Below are 21,830 nucleotides of genomic sequence, written 5' to 3' on the forward strand. Positions count from 1 at the left end.
CATTTGTAGACTTTCCTTAAAAATACTTAAGCTTGCAAGACACAAACAGCTCCAATACTTATATCATTTAATCATTCCACCCAAAATATCCCAATACAGGTATGGAACAAAATGTTGAAGCTATTCAGAAGTCAGTCACTTTGTCACATCTACATAATGACTCCTACCTGGCTCCCTCCACTCCTGTTATTTTTCCAGGTCCTGTAAGACTGGTGTGTGTGCATGTGTGCCTGTGTGTGTGAGAGACCATATAAATATAACACCATATAAAGCATTAAATAATCCTGACCTGTGTCAGATTCCCACAGAGTGTGCCTGAGAGTATAGGGCCTCGTAGATGGGGCATTGTCCTGGAAATTAGGACATAAAGCTTATAATCCCTCACTAATATCCACCTCCTCCTTTGCAAAATGTAGGATATGGGAGGTATTGGGCTGAGTGATGGCTACAATCTCTTAGAGCTCTAAAATTACATGAGCTTCTGCAGACTGATTCTTTGAATAAAAATCAGGAAGTGAAACATCAGAATTTGGTGTACAAATATAGTCTACATCACTTGCAAATTTTAGCCTGCTGTCTTCTCGTTTTCTAATGTTTATGATGAACCATCTCTGTGAATCCTGGTTTCCCAGTTGAGAAGGCCCTTCTCACCCCGTTTGTATGTCTGTGAGTCTTACCATGCTTCAGTGTCAGATTCCACCACTTTTAGAGGAGAGGAACTAACCTGTCTTCTCCAACCATCTGGCACCCCTGAGCCTCATCTCCCTCTGAGCTACCATACCACACCCCCTACCACCCAGCCCTCTTTTCTCCCGAAGTATTTCTTTTTTTTTTTTTCTCCCAAAGTATTTCTATGTGTAATTCTTCTCTATCCTATGGGACATGGACCATATGTTACATTTCTTTTTATGACTCTGTGTCGAATAAATAAACTGATGAAAGCTTGATTTTTAAATTCAAACATTCACATTTGTAAACTGCTGAAAACCTTTCAGAGGCATGGGTAGAATGCAGGACATTTTTATATAAGTTAGATATGTAGCAAACCACTCCAACCACTACCTTAATGGAATATTTGCTTCATATAAGCTTAAAGAGCTGATTTTAACCAGTAATATTTATATGAAATAGGCTACTTTAGGGTGTAAACTGCTACAACCATATTGTAAAGCAAAGTGACAAGATGTATAAAGAATCTTAAAATTTTCTGTACTTTCTAATATACTTAGTCCTGGGAATGTATTCTAAGGAAATAATCCTAAACCAGAAAAAGGAAAAAAAAAAAGGCTTGATATGCAAACCTGTGCATAATAGGATAGTCTGCAATATTAATATCTCCAAATAAGTGAATGGGCAAATGCATCGTATACACATGAGACACTATTATGCAACCGTTAAAAATGTAGTTGATAAAATGTGTACCAACACAGGGACATACTCTAATATAATGTTGAATGAAAAGCATCAGGTTATAAAAGTTTACAAATAGCAAGGTCAAAACAACATGCAAAGGGGTGCCTGGGTGGTTTGGTCGGTTAAGCGTCTGACTCTTGATTTTGGCTCAGGTGACGATCTCAGGGTCATGAGATCAAGCCCCGTGTCCGGCTCCACACTGAGCATGGAGCCTCCTTGGGATTCTTTCTCTCTCTCTCTCTCTCCTTCTGCCCCTCCCCAGCCCAGCTCACGCTCTCTGTACAATACAAAACAAATATACAAAAATATGAGTAGAAAAAAAGAAATGGAGGAGAGAATTCTAAAATGCTAAGAAGAGTTATCTCTTGATGGCAAAACTGCAATTTGAATTTTTTTCTTTCCCTTTCTACCTTACTCTGTTTTCCACAATGTGAATATTGAGCATCTATTCATTTTGGAATGGAAAACAATTTCAAACACAGGGGCATCGAGGATTTAAGTTTTAAGCAGATATTTTTTAGCACTCAAATGTCTTAGTGATTTCAGATTTGGAGAAGGTGTGGTTGTCTAAATAGAAGTTGAATCTTTTCTGTCATCCTCTCAGTATTTTCAAGTCTGAAGAGAGCTCCAACCACTGGGTCACTCCTTTGAGGCCCTTCCTCAAACTTTCTGTTCATGCTGCCCCATGAAGTCCTTGGACTGTTCGGGGCAGTTGAGAATAAGCTTTGAAGAGAGAGACTCACACCTCCTTTCCTCCACTTAATGATCAGGATCCCAGCACAGTCAGGCAGTTTTCAATCATTCCTTTTTCCCTCAGAAGAGGCCAAAATCCTTGCTGTGGTTCATTACATCTGGCTCATCAGGGTGTCAGAGATTCTTGGTGGTCTTTTCACATCAAGGACGGCACCCATGAGGTACGTCCAGCCATGGGACATACACACTGAGGCAGCTAGTGGGCAAATTTATGATACTAATAAAAGTGCATTTTGCTTACTGCTGGACTTTATTTGCCTGGCACTAAGTTTTAATGTTTAAATGTCCTGTTTAGGAATATCTGCCTTAGAATACTTAGTGAATTTTAATCAGAAGGAATCACAAAGGAATGATTCTAACAGGATCAGGTTTTACCACTGAAAAGGGAAAGAGAGTATCCTGAGAAACAGAACTGAAACCAAAGTGATAGAAAATGAAACGAAACTGAAACCTAGCCAGGAAAGCTATTAAAAAAAAAAAGTCCTGATCTTAACAGAGTCACAGCAGGTAACTAGATATGAAGCAGTATTACCAAAAGTAAGAGAAATAAATGTCTTAAATTGTCCTAGGTTACATTTGTACTCATAACGAAACAGGTAACCAGCTGTGTGACTTTGCTGAAGTTACTTAACATCTCTGAGTGTCAGTTTACTCGTCTGTGAAAATAGTTGTAACAGCACACACCAGCTGAGATTAAATATAGACTCTCAGGGCTGGAGGGGGCCTCAGGGATCATTGTGCCATGCCTCCTCCCAGTCACCCGACATGCAGGGCCACGTCTCTCATGGCAGCAGGAGTTGCTGCAGGGCCCACTGAGGTCTCAGGCAAACTGAATCCCAAGTAATGTGAGGGACAGGGTGAGAGGAGAAAGGGTGAGAGGACATTAAACGGATCTGGCTCCAGAAGACAGCTCTGTGGGGACAGCTGAGGGGCTGGGGAGCCTGGGGCAGCATCCAGGCGATCACCACTCTCACTCTCTCTCACCACAGAGAGAGAGTCTGTGGTGCTATCAGGTGAGGACTGAGCCAAGCACAGGAGACAGGGATGGGGACTACCAGATAGGGGTGCTGTGTAGACAGGACACCGGATTGAGAAGAGAAGAGAAGAGAAGAGAAGAGAAGAGAAGAGAAGAGCAGAGAAGAGCAGAGAAGAGCAGAGAAGAGCCTGGGGCTTGTCTAAATACTCTGCTAGCACCATCTTGAAATTCTTAATAACCTCTTAACAATTTCACTTTGCCTTGGACTCCACAAATTATGTAGCCAGTCCTGGTACAATAAGCAAGCCTCGCTTCTCAGAGGACTGGGGAAGATGAGTAAGGGGACACTGAGAGATCAGGAATTGCCCTGGCATGTGTGACTCTTTCCTATGTCCCAGGGAATGGGTAGGACAAGGCTGCATTGTGCTTCCTGCCCCCTGAGGACTGGCCTAGCACCGATGGGACTAATCTGAGGGTTTGTGGGGACTGGGGTTCATTCCCACAGAGGCAGCTCCATGGAGGTGTCTGGGAGTGGCAAGGGCCAGGTGGTTATCCTATTCCCCATGTATTTTGTTGAGGTAAAATTCACATAACATGAAAGTAACCATTTTAAGGTATAGAGTTCAATGGCATTTGGTACACTCACAGTGTTGGGCAATCTTCACGTCTATCTAGTTCCAAAACATTCTCATCACGTCAGAGGAACTCCCCCCCCCCAACCATCAGGCAGTCACTCCCCATCCCCCACTTCCCTCAACTCCTGGCAACCATGACTTTGCTTTCTATGCCTATGGATTTACCTATTCTGGACATGTCATATAAATGGAAGCATATACTATGTGGCTTTTTGTCTGCCTTCTTTCTCTTAGCATAATGTTTTTGAGGTTCACTCACATTGTAGAATGTAGCATGTCACACTGGAGTATTATGGACCAATTATATTCCATTGTATCGATATACCACATTTTGTTCCTCCACAAAGCCACTGACGGCCATGTGGGTTGTTTCCACCTTCTGGCTGTTGTGAATAGTGCTGTAATGAACATTTGTGTCCAGGTACAAATGTTTGAGTACCTGTTTCTATTCTTTTGGGGTATATACCTAGGATTCTGGATCATATGTTCATTCTGTTTAATTTTTTGAGGAACCACCAAACCGTTGCCATTTTACATTCCCACCAGCAATGGAGGAGCATTCCAATTTCTCCATGTCCTTGCCAACACTGTTTATTTTTGTTAACTTTCTTTCTAATTGTAGCCATCCTCACGGATGGGAAGTGGTATTTTGCAGTGGTTTTGATTTGCATTTGCTTAATGACTAATGATGTTGAACATCTTTTCATGTGCATGTTGGTCACTTATATATCTTCTTGGAGAAATGTCAATGCCAGTCCTTTGCTCACTTTTGAATTTGGTTGTTTGTCATTTTGTCATTGAATTCTAAGAGTTCCTTATATGTTTGATACAAATCCCTTACTGAATATATGATTTGCAAATATTTTCTCCCATTCCATAGGTTGCTTTTTCACTTTCTTAATAGTCTATTGATGCACAAAAGCTTTCAATTTTTATGAAATCCAGTTTGTTTTTCCTTTTGTTGCTTGTGCCTTTTTTTTTTTTTTTTTTTTTTTTTTTTTGGTCATTTTAAAGAATCCATTGCCAAACCTAAGGTCAGGAAAATTTACTCCTATGTTTTCTTCTAAGAGTTTTATAGTTTTAGTTTCTGAATTTAGGTCTTTGATCCATTTGATGTGGTTTTTGTATATCCTGTAAAATAGAGGTCCATCTTCATTCTTTTGCTTAATGGAGATCTAGTTGACCCAGCGCCATTTACTGACTCCCCATTTTATCGGCTTGGAACCCTGGTTACTTAGTCATAGACATACATATTTATGTCTGGACTCTTGATTCAATTCCATTGATCCATATGTCTTAGTTTTAATTGGTGTGGATAAGAATGTGTCAGAATGGGCTGCAGTCTGCCTTGCACAGAGTCATGGTAATACATCAATACATCCTGGCCAAAGGTGAGACACATAGTGCTTGGTAAATTTGAAAAAGAGCAGAGCTTTTAACATTAAGCATAAATACCACCAACACAAATGCCAAGACAACAATCTAGGGACTTGTTCAAGAACCTGGGATAAAAATATAAGACAAGCTGAGCAGCCTTACTTGGCCAATCTGTCCTAGAAGCAATGGTTCTTATCTTGGTGGATGAACTCGTTCTACAAATACAAGTAAACATCTTAAGGAAGGGCAGATCCATTAAGAACAATGCAAACAATTCAGAACATGGTGCTCCGTAAGCTAAAACCAGGAATAAATTATGATGTGTGGACTCAAAGCTATTTTAAATCATCCCTTTGTTTTCCCATCGACCACATAACAATTTTTTCCCTCTCTCTCTCTCAACAAAGTGGTCAAACTTTCTGAGAGTAAATTTAGTTCAAATATATTCAATCAAGTAGTCCAAATAATTTTTTATTTACTATTTCAATTTTAAATAAGTTAGTAAGTAATATGTTTCAATGTTATCAATGTTATGATTATATATTTATGTAATTATAATTGTTTTATTTATAGTTCCTTGTTTGTATTTATTTTCCTTGTACTAATCATTAGTAACCCCTCATCAATGAAAATGCTTAAAAGTAACCCTTTAACTCAACAATTTATCAGGTGTTTACATTTTGTACCATGGTAGATGAGGACGTTTGTTTATTCATCAAGCAAACATTGAGCACACACAGTCTGGGCCCTAGGGTGGGACAGGACAGGCCCTGGCTTCCTATAATTGCTGGGTCCTCAGGAGGACCTATAACAGGCAATGAAGCAGAGGTCTCAAATTGTTTCCAGGGTCCACCTTCCCTGGCTCCCCCAGCTGCATCCTGCTCCAGGGCTCGGAGCTTACCAGCTAATCAAACCCACAGGTATGGGGCCCACCAAGACACATAGGAGTTTCTTATGTGGAATTTTGCTGGGATGCTAAGGGAAATCTCAAAAGAATGAGAGCAAAGAAGAAAACAACAAAGCAGAGAAAGAGACAAGTTTACTGAACATGGATCATCTATTCCAAGGGAACAGAATTCATGATTTCAGTCTTACAAAGAAGATCTTTTCCCAAACCCCAGTTTTCTACATACCACCCCCAATACTCCTCCATTCACCTTCCCTTGGCTGCCACAGTCTCATAGACCTTAGGGAGGGAAAGGACCTTTCCTGGGGCTGCATAGGCTATTCTTGTTAGGTTACAGAATCTTCAGATTATCTCCAGGGGTAATTTTTTTTTAAAGATTTAATTTATTTATTCATGAGCATCACAGAGAGAGAGAGAGAGAGAGACAGGCAGAGACACAGGCAGAGGGAGAAGCAGGCTCCATGCAGGGAGCCTGACATGGGACTCGATCCCAGGTCTCCAGGACCACACCCTGGGCTGAAGGCGGCGCTAAACCGCTGAGCCACCCGGGCTGCCCTCTCCAGGGGTAATTAATTTAGGAATGAACCTCTCTCCAGCCCTGGGCCCGCCCAAACCTTTGCGGGGCTGGGAGGCAGAAGTGCAACGGGAGGCCATGCACCGTACGTCTAAATGTTTTAGTTATAAATCACGCTAACAAACTGTGAAATCACATGTCCTCCTTCCTTGACAAATATAATTTCATAATGACATGGATGGCAGGTTCCTGTTTAGAATTCCCTACCCCTATTTCTCTTCTTGTTTTGGTCCATAAAGGATCTTTCATATACGTATGTATACACTCCAGGTGACATGTCCATGTTCTGTATTATTTCTTATTACCTTTTGTTGTAATTATAACTGTCATCATTTCATGGTGACAATCTACAATTATTTCAATAAAAATTAAAATTAAAAAAAAAAGAGGAAGGAGGAATGAAGAGAGAGAGAGAGAACGTCTGTGTGTGGGGCTTTGTGTGCAATATGACCCATAGACCCAAACTAGTGGTGCCCCTGTACAGGGCCTGTCTGCTTCACAAGAGCACCTGTAGCCACATTCAGCTTGCTCCCTCCTCACAGGACTAGAAACCCACAGAAGAGGTCTTGCCTACTACTTACTCAGTGTTCCCCCTTTCCAAACCATGTTCTAGGTAACCAGGGCCTTGGAATTCCCTACAGGGGCCTGCACAGCCTTTCTCTTTTGCTGTCACTCTGAGGGTCTTGATAAACTGGTGGTGTGGACACCTCCAGGGCCAGGGGTGGGCCAAGGGGTGGCTGTTTGTGAAGACCATGAACAAAATTTGATTTGGCAAATGAAGACCTAGAATGCTGATAATCCTGGTAGTGACCCAGTGGGGAACGAGGGCAGGCACATTATTTCTCTCCCCTTTACCCATAGAATTCTGGAAAAGACAGCGAGAAGGCAGAGTCAGCTCTGGTCCACTCCCTGAGCTCCTAAGAGCGGGACATGTTCATAAAACACACAAGAAGTAAGATCCACTGTTCTGTTCCAGTCAACCACTAGCCTTCAAGTAAAATGTCAGGCACCAATCCAAGGATTAAAGGTAAAGCAGGGCATGCTCCATTATTTCACTCCTCAAATCATGGGTTGATTTACTTCTCTGGAAAGAAGGGCCATTGATTTTGGCATCCAGCATGCAATAGTTCAAAGTACAGTAACATTTTCTAGGTCCTTTTGGCTCCACCAGGACATCTGACCAGGAAGCCCACAGCAGTGAAGAGCCGCTTCTAGTGTCAAGTCCTGTCAGACACGAAGGCTTCCTGATGAACACAACAACCCCATTCTCTGAGGATAAAGTGAACTAAGACCTGGCTGTTATGGCACAGGAGGAAGTAGGGCACAGGGAAGAGCTAATCGCAGTGGAAGAAGGTTCTGGATATCTAATATTAGTAACAGAATCATCCAACAATCACCAAGTGCAGGATGTTTTAGAGTTTGGAGAATTTCTTTTTCTATTCCAGCCCAATTTATATTTCACAGCAGACTTTTGGAATTCCCGTCTTGCGTATTTATGCACTGTCTAGTTCCCCTCCCAAAGGGATTTGAAGCAGCTTATCTCCTGTAATGTTAATGGGTTTGGGTCCTGAAACTCTTCAAAATGCATTTGGTTTTGTATTAGCCAACTAAAATATCTCTTGGGAAATTGTCAGAGAACATAAATAATCGAGGAAGGAGAGGCAAAGTCGAGCTAGAGGGCACTTGTGTCTAAGTGTACTGGGAACATGCTTCTGCTGTGGCCATACTGGGGGGAAAGGGCATGACATTTCAAAAAATGATTTCTATGGCATTGTTCTCCCCAGTGGCCCTACTGGGGAGAACAGGGCCTGACACTGCTGACTAGAGCCGAGTGTCCTAATCTGGGCACTGTAGCCCCGGGAAAGGGACAGGGATGTCTGGTGGCCTCAGTCACCAAAATATTATTTATCACGTGTGCCATGTTGGAAATCACTAGGTCTAGCCGTATTGTATGCTTCTCCATCTGGGTGTCTCCATGAGCTGCTCCAGGGCTGGGAAGAGAGCTCATTTGTATTTATGTCCTAAGAACAGGGCATCACACCTGGCATCTGGTAGGCACTAAATAAATGTTGAGCAGAATCTGCAAGCATGCTTTTTATAGATTTCTCCAAGTCATCTATTAGAATGTTGAGCAGTAAAAGATCAAGGACAGAACTATTGATCCTCCAGGTGCCAGGTTGACAATAATTTATTAATCCATATTGGAGGGATATTAAGTCTAAAAAGGAGGAGACTTTGCAGGACATGAGAGTTTCACTCAAACACTAGGAAGTTTGTCCCAGGAGCAAGCCGGGACCCAATGGGTAAAAAATAGAGGAAAGGTGAAGTTCCCTCAAGAACAGTTTCATGGGCTAGGGCTTCAGGAGATGGGCATTCTCACTGCTGCTGGAATGAAGGTAGATGCACAATTTTTCTGGGATGGAATTTGATAACGTGTTTGAAAGTCTTAAATAACATGTAGAACTCTAGAATCTAGAGTCTCATTTCTAGACTTTGTTCACTGAAACTTATCAGCATCACAAAGATATGTGTACATGGATGTTCAGCACAATATTAGTTATAATAATGAAACATTTAGAACAACATGAACTTTCTATATAAATCATGATATCTATATATATTCACATATATCTATTTTCATTCAATGGAATAGTATACAGCTGTTAAAATGGTGCTGTACAGTTACACTTATTTATGTTTTTATTTTATTTATTCGACAGAGAGAGAGTGAGCACAAGCAGGGGGAGGGGCAGAGGGAGGGGGAGAAGCAGGTTCCCTGCTGAGCAGGGCCCAATGCGGGGCTCAAACCCAGGACCCTGAGACTATGACCTGAGCCGAAGGCAGATGCTTAACCAAATGAACCACTCAGATGCCCCGGGTTATACTTATTTGAATGAAAATATGTTTGTACTATATGGCTAAATAGAAAAAGCAGGATACAAATGGTACAATTTTAATTTAACAAATATATTTGTATGTATATATATAGAGAGAGACAGAAATTTATGAAGAATATATATCAAAGTGCAGCTGGTGGTTATCTCTGGGTTGCAGGAACACAAGTAATTTAACATTTTTGGTTTTGTTTTTTTTTAATTTTTTTTAATTTATTTATGATAGTCACACACAGAGAGAGAGAGAGGCAGAAACACAGGCAGAGGGAGAAGCAGGCTCCATGCACCGGGAGCCCGACGTGGGATTCGATCCAGGGTCTCCCGGATCGCGCCCTGGGCCAAAGGCAGGCGCCAAACTGCTGCGCCACCCAGGGATCCCACATTTTTGGTTTTTATCTGTTATTTTTAAGCTTTTATCTATGGATATGTGATACTGTAGTCCTAATACTAATTCTAATTCTATTACTAATACTAATACTAATACTAATGCTAATTAATACTAATACTAATACGAAAGTTGGGACTGATGAAAACATGTCCCTGCTGTCCATTAAGTCGTGAGCTTTCTGCTTTCCAAAGTGCTCAGCTAGAGATGAAGTGGTTTCATGGCTGGATGTTGTAGGAGGGAAGCTGAACAGAAGAGGCTAAAGCCACTTCCAGTTGTACATATTCTGATTCTGTAAAGGAAGATGGTGACATTGGAAAAGTTCTTCACACACTTTGTCAGGCAAACGTGGTTTTTCAGAAATAATATTTAAGTTTTTCGCAAGGCTTGTTTTTGATGATGAGAATATTGTTTAAAATCAGAAGTTATATCCTTTTTTTTTTTTTTTTTAAACAGAGCAAACCCATTATTTACAAGTTTTACATACTTGCTTAGCCCAGGAAAGAGCAATCAGGAACTCAATGATTTTTTTTTTTTTTTAAGAGAGGGAGAGAGAGCAGGGTGAGGGGCAGAGGGAGAGGGAAAGAGAGAATCCCAAGCAGACTCCATACCCAGTACAGCCCAATGTGGGGCTCGATCTCACATCCCTGAGATCATGACCTGAGTTGAAATTGAGAGTGGGACGCATGGGCAGCCACGGTGGCACAGCGGTTTAGCACCGCCTGCAGCCCAGGGCGCGATCCTGGAGTCCCAGGATTGAGTCCCAACGTCAGGCTCCCTGCATGGAGCCTGCTTCTCCCTCTGCCTGTGTCTCTACCTCTCTCTCTCTCTCTCTCTCTCTCTCTGTCTCTCATGAATAAATAAATAAAATCTTAAAAAAAAGAGAGAGAGAGTGGGACCCTTAAATGACTGAGCCACCCAGGTCCCCTAGAAGTTATTCTTAATATTTGCCTCTTTCTATGACTTCTCAATAAGCAACCAAGTAAGAACTGGAATATTCTCATGTTGTTCATTCATTTGGCACCAAATACCTTTGTGTCTGGCCCTGAAAACAGAAATAATATTTGCTTCTCATCCCACCGGGCACAACGTAAGCTCCATGAGGCCAGGGATTTATTTATTTTGTTCCAGAGCCCAGAAGAGTGCCTGGCACACATAAAGCACTCAGTAAATATTTTGTGAATGAATAAATGAATATTGGCGCAGGAGAATAAGCAACTTGGAAGAAAGCTGCTCTGCAAATACATACTTTGGGTTATATTCATTTTAATTACTTTAAAAACACGAATTTGTAAACAGAATTCCAAAACAAAAACTCTTTTTTTTTTTTTTTGCAATCACTTTTTCAAATTACTAACATTCTTTAAAAGTCAGGTATGATCTTTATACAGCCATATATATATAAAAGGGCCGCCTGGGTGGCTCAGCAGTTGAGTGTCTGCCTTCCGCTCAGGTCGTGATCCCAGGGTCCTGGGATCGAGTCCTGCATCGGGCTTGCTGCATGGAGCTTGCTTCTCTCTCTGCCTGTGTCTCTGCCTCTCTCTCTATGTCTCTCATGAATGAATAAATAAAATCTTTAAAAAGTATGAAAATAAAATAACAAATGAAAACCATGGATTATGTTCTAGGTAACTACTGTTCGATAGAACTTTCAGCAACAAGAGACATATTCTATATCTGGAGGCCCCAGTATGATGGTCATTAGCCACATGAGGTGCTGGGCTCATGAGAAGCGGCTGGGTGAGAAAGACGAGCTGAATTTTAAATCTTATTTAACTCTACTTGATACAAATTTAAATTTGAATGGCCACGTATAGTTGGGGGCTATATACTGGACAGTGCAGTTCAAGAGCACACTTCTGGTCTTAGTGCATGTGACAAAGTAAATACCTTGTGTTTACCAAGATACTGTATAAAAGCCTGAAACCACCCCTGCAATCTACATGGAATCTGAGAAATAAATAAACCCAGGAAACCAGCATGGATGACAGTCGAGCATCTTGCATAGATTTTAAAAAGTTCTTTATCACACAGCCTTCCTAATCTGCAGTAGTACTGCTACATTCTGGACATTCCTTAAATTTACTTGTATCCAAAATAAGGTCTGTATACATCACAAAATCCAAAGCAAGGACGTGTGCAGGACACGCTGTCCCCATTAGAATAAAAAGTGCAGCAGTTCACTTGAGGAATATCCTAGCTCTTATTCTTGAGCGTCCGTTTTGCCAGTTGACTAATGTGCAATACTGCTTTGGTGATATTAGACACAAATACAGCGTTTTGTTTGTTTTCACTTAGAGATCCCTGTGATGATGTTATCTCCAAAGCAGAGATCGGCGTCGGGGGATTGGGTGAACGTAGAACTGAGGCAACCACTCAGAAGAGCCAGCCCACTGCCTGCCCCAGAAGCCTTCATGAAACATTCATGCAGAGTGTTCTTCTTTAAATTAACTGACTATTTATCTTAATTCTTCATCTTATTGATGTGTAACTGTCCTATGGCCATTCTTAGTGATATAGATGTTACCATGGGTCAAAGAACAGGAAGCAATTTAGGGAGAAAAGCATAAATGGAGGGAGAAGGCAGTTAAACAGTATATTTTTGTGGACTTGTTGTGAAGTTTATGAAGAATTATAACCAGTTGTTGGATGAGGTGCGATCAGAAAACAGCTAAGCTTCAAACATGGGAGACTAGAAGCCTTGGGGGTCATTTTTGAGTGCTTCCGAGGCTGTATCTCAATTTCTGACCTGTCACTAATTTCTATATTTCCAATTTAACTCTTCCTCTCCAATCCCACTGCCAACATCAGACTCAAAGACTCCAACCTTGGATTATACATTCTGTCTGTCTAACCCTAGTGCCATGGACTGAATATTTGTCTACCCACCCCCCCCCCAATTCTTATGTTGAAATCCTAATCCCCAATAGGATGGTATTAGTACATGATTAGGTCAAAAATACAGAACCAAAGAGGTAAATGCACCCCAGTGTTTATAGCAGCATTATCAACAATAGCCAAACTACACAAAGAGCCCAAGTGTCCAACAAAAGATGAATGGATAAAGAAGATGTGTGTGTGTGTGTGTGTGTGTGCGCGCGCGTGCACGCACGTGTATACAATGGAATACCACTCAGCCTTCAGAAAGAATGAAATCTTGCCATTTGCAATGGTGTTGATAGAACTAGAGTATATCATGCTAAGCGAAGTAAATCAGAGAAAGACAAATAACATATGATTTCATGCATATGGGGAATTTAGGAAATGAAACAGATGAACATAGGGGAAGCGGGGAAAAAAGAGAGGGAAGCAAACCACAAGAGACTCTTAACGATAGAGAAGAAACTGGGGGTTGATGAGAGAGGTGGGTGGGGGATGGGCTAGAAGGGTGATGGGATTAAGGATTAGGGCACTTACTAAAATGAGTACTGAGTGTCATATGTAAGTGATGAATCACTAAATTCTATTGCTGAAACCAATATCACACTATATGTTAGTTAACTAGAATCTAAATAAAAATTTGGAAGAAAAGAAAGGGAGGCAGGCCTTCGGGAGGTGATTAGGTCCTGAGGAAGCAAGCCTCGTGAATTGGGCTAGGGCTCTTTTGTGAGACCCAGAGAGCTCCCTCCCTCTTTCTGCTATGTAAAGACACAGCGAGGATTTGGCTGTCTATGACCTGGGAAGCAGACCTCACCAGACACGGAAGCCAGCGCCTCGATCATGCACTTCCAGCTTCCAGAACTGCGAGAGATAAACATCTGTTGTTTATAAGTCATCCAACCTGTGGTCCTTTATTGCTGTAGCCTGAATGGACGGAGACACCCAGGTCAAAGGTCTCCCTGCATTCCTATTCCAGGTGAATATTTCTGAAAGGATGCTTTCACCATTCACCTGGCAACGGACTGGAATGAACGTCACTCTTCACACCCAGGGGCTATAATGGTTTGTTACTTATTGCAACAGGCCCCAATTTGATCTTGGCGATGTGAGGTAAGAATGAATGTAAGATTGTCTTTGCTGGGAATCTAGAGTCCCATCTACCACAAATTGACATGTAACCTTGGGCAAGTCACCTTATCCCTGGGCCTGAGATTCCTCCTCTAATCCTCTAAATTCCTCATCCCAAAATAGCACCATGAGACTTGATAATGTTTAAGTTCCCTTCCAGCTCAAATTTAAAGATGATTTTCCTGCAGTCCCCTAATTTTCCAGGTCTTTCACAGTTTCATCCTATTCTCTCTAATCAAAACTACCTTCTGCTTCTCGATATTTAGATTTCGGACCTCTCATTGCTTCCTTTTGTCATCCTAGCCCAAAGCCCCCATCCTGGGTCACATCGGCACATGTTGATTTAACCTTGTTAATACACAGTTATCCTCTGCATGTAATCATCTTTGTTCCCAATTGCAGTAGGCAGCTCAATAACAGGGATCATATTTCATACTTCAAGCATATTGTCTTAGTCTATATATTGAGTCTAGTGTTGTTTTAAAGCTGTTGCAGACATATCTGAGCAGGCCCGTGAGTCCAAGGCCACAGTTTGTGAAGCCCAACATAGTGGGCCGCCATGCCCTGCGGCAACCTGGTGGATGCCTTTGCTCAATTAAATTTCTTGTAATTCCAGTTCCTCTTTTGCTATCATTGCCATGCATTCTACAGCGTGTTTTATTGGTGGAAGTTGTATCTTTACAGCAGTGGTTCTTAAACTTTTTGGCCTTAAAACCTCTTTATATCCCTTTTTTAAAAAGATTTTATTTATTTATTTGACAGAAAGAGAGAAAGCACGCATGAGGGGATCCCTGGGTGGCTCAGCAGTTTAGTGCCTGCCTTCGGCCCAGGGCGTGATCCTGGAGTCCTGGGTTCGAGTCCCACATCAGGTTCCCTACATGGAGCCTGCTTCTCCCTCTGTCTGTGTCTCTGCCTCTCTCTCTCTCTGTCTCTCATGAATAAATAAATAAAATCTTAAAAAAAAAAAGCACACATGAGTTGGGGGGTGGGGAGAGGGAGAGGGAGAAGCAGGCTCCCCGATGAGCAGGGAGCCTGACACGGGGTCCGTCCTAGGACCCTGGGATCCTGACCTGAGCTGAAGGCAGACACTTAACCAACTGAGCCACCCAGGTGCCCCGACCTCTTTACACTCTTAAAATTCGTTGGAACTCCAAAGGGCTCTGGCTTATGTGAGTCCTAGCCCCATAGCTATTTACTATATTATATTTTTTAAAGTATTAAATCATTTAAAAGCAATAATAAAGCCATCATTTGTTAACATAAATGACGTATGTTCATGAAGGATGGCTGTATTTTCCAAAACCAAAAACAGTGAGCAAAGTGGCATTGTTTTACATTTTTTGCAAATCTCTTCAATATCAGGCTTTATATCTCTTTAATAATCAAACAGCTGGTTTCTCACATCTACTTCTGCATTCACTCTGTTGTAATATGTTGTTTTAGTTTAAGTACATGGGGGGATAATCTGGCCTGGCACAGATATGTGTTTGGAAAAGAGAGGAGAATTGTCATAGCTCTTTCATACAATTGTGGGTATTTTTCTTTGAAACCTCACCACAAGGAGATAACAGTTTCTTAAGGTTAGCTATAATGTGGAATCTGAAATTCTATCTGAAATTTCCCCAAGTGGTTGCATTAGTCCATTGGTCCATCATGCATTTTGGATGTATCTTTTTATTTGTGCCCATGCATAATTTTATAATGTTGTGCATTCACTATTTGGAAAATATTGGTTCACTGAGTTGTGGAGATCTTCCAAATATTGACCCATGTCATTATACAATTTCAGCACTAATCTCATCTAACGGGTCAAGAACTAAGAAGCCGTCAAACTCTTGATGCTTGATACAAGATTTTTTTTAAACCTAATTTTTGCTTGTAAAAGGTCAAAGGAAACAAATACTGTTGGTGGCTTTTCCTCGGTGTGACAAGCTCATTAGGTTCATTTTCAAAAAATGACTGCCAAGCAGTCAAGTCTGAAGAACCATATTTGCCAGTCGCTCTTCCAAGTAAAAAAAGTGTTCCATGAAAAAAGCAGTTGGTTCAGCCCCCAACTCAAACAACCATACAAGTGCTTTTCTTTGACGTCACCATGGTGGTTGGATTGCAGCAAAAGTCCTTTGTGTGCACTTTCTGTTTCATCACACAGAATAGTCAAGAGACACAGTGAAAGGTCAAGATTTAATGAAATTACTAGTATATACTTCTTTACCAAAGACATTCTTATGAAAAAAACGGACTTTTTTTTTTTTTTTTTAACCCAACACAGACAGCAGTGAAGAATCCACGACTGCTGGTGCAGCCTGGGACCACTGCCATGCTTTCTACTAAGGTTTGTAGCATCAGCGCAAATGGCAACACAACGAAAGCAGCAATTAACATTTAGCACTATTACAATAATAATTTTGACTTTGCAACCTCTTGAGAGGGCCTTGGACAACCACAGGGGACCATGTCATCACACTTTGAGAACTGCCACTTTACATCCTGTTATGGGCTGAAATTGTCTTTCCCATAAAATTTATACACTGAAGCCCTAATCCCAGTACCTCCTATCGTGACCGTGTTTGGAATAGGACCTTGAAAGAGGAGGTGATTAAGTTAAAATGAGACCCTGAGGGTGGCCCTAATCCCATCTGACGAGCGTCCTTATAAGAAGAAATCAGGACACACAGATAGACACCAGGAATGTGTGTGCACAGAGGATCCACCGTATGAAGAGGCAGCAAGAAGGTGGCTGTCTGCCAGCCAGGGAGAGAGGCCTCAGAGGACACCAGCCCTGCCAGCACCATGAACATGGATTTTCAGCCTCCTGGCTGTGAGAAAGTAAATTTCTGCTGTCTAAGCCATTCAGCCTGCCCTTCTGTTATGGCAGCCTGAGCAGACTAACGCATCCTTCTCATGCCCATCCTGTGTGTCAGATGGCTTCTGGCATAACGGCCCTTGAAAGCCATTCCCCTCCTTCTTGGTGTGGTAGGGCTGCTCAGGTGCGTGCATGCACCTGTCCCGAGCTCCTGCGCCAGAGCCTGCCAGGTTCCTTTTTGTGGATACCGCCCTGGTCCACATTTTCACTCTAGCCTACCCCCCACCCCCCATGTGCTGCTTTGCTTCATTATGAGATCTTTGAGTTCGTGGACCAATTCAATGTCTGCTCCATAGCCTCAGGGCACCGAGCAGCGCTCAATACATATCTATCACTGAGGGGTTGCCATTCATCCTTCCCTTGTGTCCAGGAGCTCTCAGAGGCAAATCACCCTCTTCTCTGACAGAGTTTTACTCCACGATCTCCTGACCCATAGACACAATTTGCATAATATGAGTTTGGATGCATTTTTAGCAAATTTTTAAAAATTATCATAAGCATGTATTACTCTTCCTTTTTTTGGTATATTTTTTTATTGGAATTTGACTTGCTAACATATAGTGTAACACCCAGTGCTCATCCTGTCAAGTGCCCCCCTCAGTGCCCGTCACCCAGTCACCCCATCCCCCCACCCACCTCCCCTTCCACTACCCCTTGTTTGTTTCCTGGAGTTAGGAGTCTCTCATGTTCTGTCTCCCTCTCTGATATTTCCCATCATTTTCTCTCCTTTCCCCTTTATTCCCTTTCACTATATTTATGTTCCCCATATGGGTGAAACCATATAATGATTGTCCTGCAATTGACCTACTTCACTCAGCATAATACCCTTCAATTCCATCCACATTGAAGCAAATGGTGGGTATTCATCATTTCTCATGGCTGAGGAATATTCCATCATGTACATAGGCCACATCTTCTTTATCCAGTCATCTGTTGATGGACACAGAGGCTACTTCCACAGTTTGGCTACTGTGGACAATACTGCTATGAACATTGGGGTGCAGGTGTCTCAGTAGTTCACTGCATCTGTATCTTTGGGGTAAAATCCCCAGCAGTGCAATTGCTGGGTTGTAGGGCAGGTCTATTTTTAGCTCTTTGAGGAACCTCCACACAGTTTTCCAGAGTGGCTGCACCAGTTCACATCCCCACCAACAGTGCAAGAGGGTTCCCCTTTCTCCACATCCTCTCCAACATTTGTGGTTTCCTGTCTTGTTAATTTTCACCATTCTCACTGGTGTGAGGTGATATCTCATTGTGGTTTTGATTTGCATTTCCCTGATGGCAAGTGATGTGGAGCATTGTCTCATGTGCTTGTTGGCCATGTCTGTGTCTTCTTTGGTGAAATTTCTGTTCATGTCTTTTGCCCATTTCATGATTGGATTGTTTGTTTCTTTGCTGTTGAGTTTAATAAGTTCTTGATAGGCCTTTATCTGATACGTCATTTGCAAATATCTTCTCCCATTCTGTAGGTTGTCTTTTAGTTTTGTTGACTGTTTCTTTTGCTGTGCAGAAGCTTTTAATCTTGAAGTCCCAATAGTTCAATTTTGCTTTTGCTTTTGTTTCCTTTGCCTTCATAGATGTATCTTGCAAGAAGTTGCTGTGGCCAAGTTCAAAAAGGGTGTTGCCTGTGTTCTCCTCTAGGATTTTGATGGATTCTTGTCTCACTTTTACATCTTTCATCCATTATGAGTTTATCGTTGTGTCTGGTGTAAGAGAATGGTCTAGTTTCATTCTTCTGCACGTGGCTGTCCAATTTTCCCAGCACCATTTATTGAAGAGACTGTCCTTTATCCAGTGGATAGTCTTTCCTGCTTTGTCAAATATTAGTTGACCATAGAGTTAAGGGCTCATTTCTGGCTTCTCTATTCTGTTCCATTTCATCTCTGTGTCTGTTTGTGTGCCAGTACCACACTGTCTTGATGAGCACAGCTTTGTAGTACAACTTGAAATCCGGCATTGTGATGCCCCTGGCTCTGGTTTTCTTTTGCAGTATTTCCCTGGCTGTTCAGGGTCTTTTCTGATTCCACACAAATCTTAAGATTATTTGTTCCAACTCTCTGAAGAAAGCCTGTGGTATTTTGATAGGGATTGCATTCAATGTGTAAATTGCCCTGGGTAGCATTGACATTTTCACAATATTAATTCTTCCAATCCATGAGCATGGAATATTTTCCATCTCTTTCTGTCTTCCTCAATTTCTTTCAGAAGTGTTCTGTAGTTTATAGGGTATAGATCCTTTACCTCTTTGGTTAGGTTTATTCCTAGGTTGTTTGTTTTTTTTTGTTTTGTTTTGTTTTGTTTTGTTTTGTTTTTTGCTTTTGGGTGCAATTGTAAATGGGATTGACTCCTTAATTTCTCTTTCTTCAGTCTCATTGTTAGTCTATAGAAATGCCACTGATTTCTGGGCATTGATTTTGTATCCTGCTACACTGCTAATTGCTGTATGGGTTCTAGCAATCTTGGGGTGGAGTCTTTTGGATTTTCTACGTACAGTATCATGTCATCTGTGAAGAGGGAGAGTTTGACTTCTTTGTCAATTTGAATGCCTTTATTTCTTTTGGTTGCCTGATTGCTGAGGCTAGGACTTCTAGTACTGTGTTGAATAGCAGTGGTGAGAGTGGACATCCCTGTCGTGTTCCTGATCTTAGGGGAAAGGCTCCCAGTGCTTCCCCATTGAGAATGATATTTGCTGTGGGCTTTTCGTAAATGGCTTTTAAGATGCTGAGGAATGTTCCCTCTAGCCCTCCATGCTGAAGAGTTTTCATCAGGAATGGATGCTGTATTTTGTCAAATGCTTTCTCTACATCTATGGAGAGGATCATATGGTTCTTGTTTTTTCTCTTTTTGATACGATCTATCACGTTGATTGCTTTATGAGTGTTGAACCACCCTTGCATCCTGGGGATAAATCCCACTTGGTCGTGGTGAATAATCTTCTTAATGTACTGTTGAATCCTATTGGCTAGTATCTTATTAAGAATTTTTGCATCTGTGTTCATCAGGAATATTGGTCTATAATTCTCCTTTGTGGTGGGGTCTTTGTCTGGTTTTGGAATTAAGGTGATGCTGGCCTCATGGAATGAATTTGGAAGTACTCCATCTCTTTCTATCTTTCCAAACAGCGTTAGTAGAATAGGTATTGTTTCTTCTTTAAACGTTTGATAGAATTCCCCTGCGAAGCCATCTGGCCCTGGACTTTTGTGTCTTGGGAGGTTTTTGATGACTGCTGCAATTTCCTCCCTGGTTATTGGCCTGTTCAGATTTTCTATTTCTTCCTGTTCCAGTTTTGGTAATTTGTGGTTTTCCAGAAATGCGTCCATTTCTTCTAGGCTGCCTAATTTATTGGCATATAGCTGCACATAATATGTTCTTAAAATCGTTTGTATTTCCTTGGTATTGGTTGTGATCTCTGTATTACTCTTCCTAATGTATATATTAAACACTGGGCCACGACCAAGCATTCCATGGGCATAGTTTGAAAGGAAATTTTAAAGTTTCATTTCTCATTAACACTTCTGTTTCATTCATCCATTTTTTAAAAAAATTATAGCGATCTCACTTACATTCCCCGCCAAAGATAGTTCTTATTTGTTCCTTACTTGAATTTATAGTTCTCTATTGATGATAATATTTTGGTCTTGCATCTTCTATAGATTCATTTGTTCATTCCACAAATATTCATGAAGCACCTCCTCTGTGCCAGGAACAATTTTAGGTCCTAGGGATATAGCAATGAACTAAATAAAATCTGTACCATTGGGGAGCTTATGATCTAGTGAATGAACAATGATTTATCAAACTACTTTGTAAAAAATTTCAATGGTGAGTCTCTTGTCTCTTGATTATGTTCTGAAAACTTCTCCCTGAATCCTTGGCAGTAAGCATGTTACTGGCACAAATAATATCTTGGTGCTATCTTATGTAGATGCCAAGGACACCACCATTACACACTGTGTCCATAAGAAAAATTTGAGGCCACAGATTAATAGTAATTTAATCATTCTAAAATCCCACTACTACTTAGAAATAACAGATGGGTCAGCATTGGCAAAGTTCACGTGTCATTGCACACGACTCTCCAGAACTCAATTCTGATAACCAAGAATGATTTCATAATGATTTGAGATAGTCTCAAAAGATATGAATGTTTCTATTTTATGGGACACTCCAAAACGAGACATAGTAATTTTAAAGGGATGATTTTTAAACTGAGCAAATCTTCTGGAAATAAGTACCAGAGGAAAATCAGCCTCCTTGGTATCTGTCCCTAATAATCACAATTTAATTATAGAAGACCAGATAAAATGCTTAATAGACAGACGTAATTACTGTCATTAAAGTTTATGTCTACAGTTTATAAGTATAGAAATGCACACCAGGATGCATGCTCAAATGTCTTTTTGATGGAGCTTGCAATCAAACAAGCTTGGGGACACCATTCTGGAGCCAGGGTGGAAATATTTCATTAACACAGGGTGGACAAAATCCTACAACGCTGGAACATGAGCAGCAGACCGCTTTGTCTTTCCTGCCTTGGAAGAATATGGGGTAGAAGAGTGCAGTGGGAGAATGTGGCCGACTGTCCCTAGGGCCTGGGCTCCCTTCGGGGTGATTATGGGAAGTCCCTCCTCAGGAGCCCTGTCCTCAGGTCTCAGGGTCTGTTGCCTTCAATGACTTTCTGGTGTCCTCCTACCCCACAGGGCCCCATCAGCACCAGCACCCCCATGAGTTGGCTGGGAGAGGTTGCAGAGTGCCCGGGGCTGGCCTGGCCCCATAGCTGAGGTCCCCGAGCTGCCGGCGGCCAAGTGGCAGAGGCAAAGCATCTCTGCCCTTTGCAATCTCTAGGCAGCATCCCCAGCCAGCTGCGTGTGCTCCTGGTTGCAATGAAACACCCCTTTTGGCTTCTCACTCCAAGTACACTTGGGGCCAACTGGGGGTAGTTGGCCCCAAGGGACAGTTCACTGTGTCCGGACACACCCATTGCCTCTGACGCTAAACTTTTAAAAAATCAGTTATGCTTCCTGGCTCTTTACAGAGGCTTCTCA

General features: G+C 41.7%; 1 long non-coding RNA gene across 1 annotated transcript in view; it reads left to right on the plus strand.

The window, feature by feature from the left end:
- LOC140630767 (uncharacterized) overlaps positions 1-20,736 on the plus strand; it is a 33,722-nt gene extending 12,986 nt beyond the window's left edge. Inside the window, exons 2-3 of the long non-coding RNA XR_012028473.1 lie at positions 12,213-13,904; positions 15,712-20,736. This is a non-coding gene — a long non-coding RNA (uncharacterized lncRNA). The remainder of the gene's footprint in view (positions 1-12,212; positions 13,905-15,711) is intronic.
- Positions 20,737-21,830: the final 1,094 nt, after the last annotated feature.

This window comes from Canis lupus, chromosome 1 (genome assembly GCF_048164855.1).
Source record: "Canis lupus baileyi chromosome 1, mCanLup2.hap1, whole genome shotgun sequence".
In the NCBI taxonomy this organism is placed as follows: domain Eukaryota; kingdom Metazoa; phylum Chordata; class Mammalia; order Carnivora; family Canidae; genus Canis; species Canis lupus.